Below are 2,328 nucleotides of genomic sequence, written 5' to 3'. Positions count from 1 at the left end.
GCCCCAAGAATGCAGACCCCATGGAGCAGGGGCCAGAAGACACAGCGGCCCCGGAGGCGGCGGCCGTGAAGCGGATCGGGGACCTATTGAGCCCGGGGGGAGAGCTGGTGATGATGGGGAGCCGGCCTGGATACACCAATTGTTGCCACGGGCGTCGGGCCCCGTGAAGGCCGCCATGGCCACAGTGCTGGCCATGAAAGGGAATGGCACGTCTGATTTGGTGGACGCGCTGATGGCCAATTGCATGAGCCCCCTGCAGACGTTAAGTCATGGGCATGAAAGCTGGGAAGAAGAAGTTCATGAAGGACAGGCGAGACCAGCCCTTTAACAAGCAGCTGCGCTTCAGTGTGCGGCAGAGGGAGAGCGCCTACTGGTACCAGGACATCGTGGTCCAGAAGCAGGATGGCTTCACCCACATTCTGCTGTCCACCAAGTAATCCGAGAATAACTCGCTGAACCCGGAGGTGACGAAGGAGCTGCAGAGCGCGCTGAGCATGGCCAACGCCGACGACAGCAACCTGGTGTTGCTCAGCGCCATGGGCAGTGTCTTCTGCTGCGGCCTGGACTTCCTCTACTTCATCCAGCGCCTGCCTGATGACCGCAAGAGGGAGAGCGCCAGAATGGCTGAGGCCATCAGAAACTTCATGAACAGCTTCATCCAGTTCAAGAAGCCTATTGTCGTAGCTGTGAATGGCCCAGCCATTGGGCTAGGAGCATCCATCCTGCCTCTCTGTGATGTGGTCTGGGCCAACGAAGGCATGGTTCCAGACACCCTATACCACCTTCGGACAGAGTCCAGACGGCTGTTCCACCGTCATGTTCCCCAAGATTATGGGAGGAGCATCTGCCAACGAAATGCTGTTCAGAGGGTGGAAGCTAACAGCACAGGAGGCATGCGGCAAAGGGCTGGTTTCCCAGGTGTTCTGGCCTGGGACCTTCACCCAGGAAGTCATGGTTCGCATCAAGGAGTTCGCCTCTTGCAACCGTGTCGTGCTGGAGGAATCCAAGGCCCTTGTGCACTGCAACATGAGGCTGGAGCTGGAGCGGGCCAATGAGCGGGAGTGTGAGGTGCTCAAGAAGATATGGGACTTTTGAACTCTGTGGGAGAATGTGAGGGTGGGATATTTCAAAAGAACTGCACGTATACGATCTATGGTGAAACAGATCACCAGCCCAGGTGGGATGCATGAGACAAGTGCTCGGGCCGGGTGCACTGGGAAGACCCAGAGGAATCGGGTGGAAACGGCGGTGGGAGGGGGGATTGGGATGGGGAATATGTGTAAATCTATGGCTGATTCATATCAATGTATGACAAAACCCACTGAAATGTTGTGAAGTAATTAGCCTCCAAATAATAATAAAAAAAAAAATAAGTTAAAAAAAAAAAAAAGAAGAAGAAGAAGATATGGGACTCCGCGCAGGGCATGGACTACATGCTCAAGTACAGGAAGAGCAAGGTCGACGATTTCTGACTGTCCGGCCGCCCGACCTCACCAGGGCGCGCCGTGCCGGACCTCACGGCCTGGGCCAGGCTCCTACCGAGCTCCCTCTGGGAAGCAGGACTTGAGACAGACAAGCTATTTATTGCCACGGAGTTCTGAGGTACTGTAGCTTTAAAATAAATAACTACAAAACTCCTTTGTTGAAACGTCATTGGTTTATACTTAATATACACGAGTATAAAAGTATAATGGTGAGCTCTGGCCTGCTCCTTGAGGCTCTCATTCTTGTCATCTTCGGCTAGGAATGTGTATATATAAAGATATTTTCTAGGATTAGGTGTCAGAAAAGTCTGAAATAATGTGTGTTTATCTTTTTCTTTTCCTTCTAAAAGAAAAGAAAGGGGTGATAGCAAGCCTCGCCATCCCTGCTGCAAATCGAAATATGGAAAGATCTGAGATGTGCCTTATCTCTAAAAGGTCCAAAGCCTCCGAGGTAGAAAATTCTAAATCAAATGGAAGACTTATCTTTTAGGATGAGTACTTCTGGCTAAACACCCTCTGATGGACATACCCAAAAGTAAAATATGCCTCGGATTCATGCTGAAATATCAGTTGATTGTTCCCTGTTGTTCAAAGTCTGATTCTTACCCAGTTAACAGGAAGAAACCACTCTCACTAACAGAAAGCATCTTTTGCAGTATTAGTGAATCACTGACTAGCTTCAGTATGGTAGCTTAAGTTATAAGTTAATCTTAGCAGGTTTATAATTAGGTTTTCTGACCCTTTTGAAAAATAACTACATGAGTGCTTCTTGTGGCTAGGTGAGCTCTACTACTTTATATAGAGTTTTGGTTTTCTCTTTGCAGATGTGATTGATGTATTACAC

The 2,328-nt window shown here is 49.7% G+C and overlaps 1 pseudogene; it reads left to right on the top strand.

Moving 5' to 3' along the window:
- The first annotated feature begins 269 nt into the window (after positions 1–269).
- Positions 270–1,472, top strand: LOC133053531 (chromodomain Y-like protein; annotated as a pseudogene).
- The last annotated feature ends 856 nt before the right edge of the window (positions 1,473–2,328 follow it).

The sequence above is a fragment of the Dama dama genome, chromosome Y (assembly GCF_033118175.1).
Source record: "Dama dama isolate Ldn47 chromosome Y, ASM3311817v1, whole genome shotgun sequence".
Lineage (NCBI taxonomy): Eukaryota > Metazoa > Chordata > Mammalia > Artiodactyla > Cervidae > Dama > Dama dama.
Note: the sequence above shows the minus strand (reverse complement) of the source record. Positions and strands in the feature narration are given on the sequence as shown.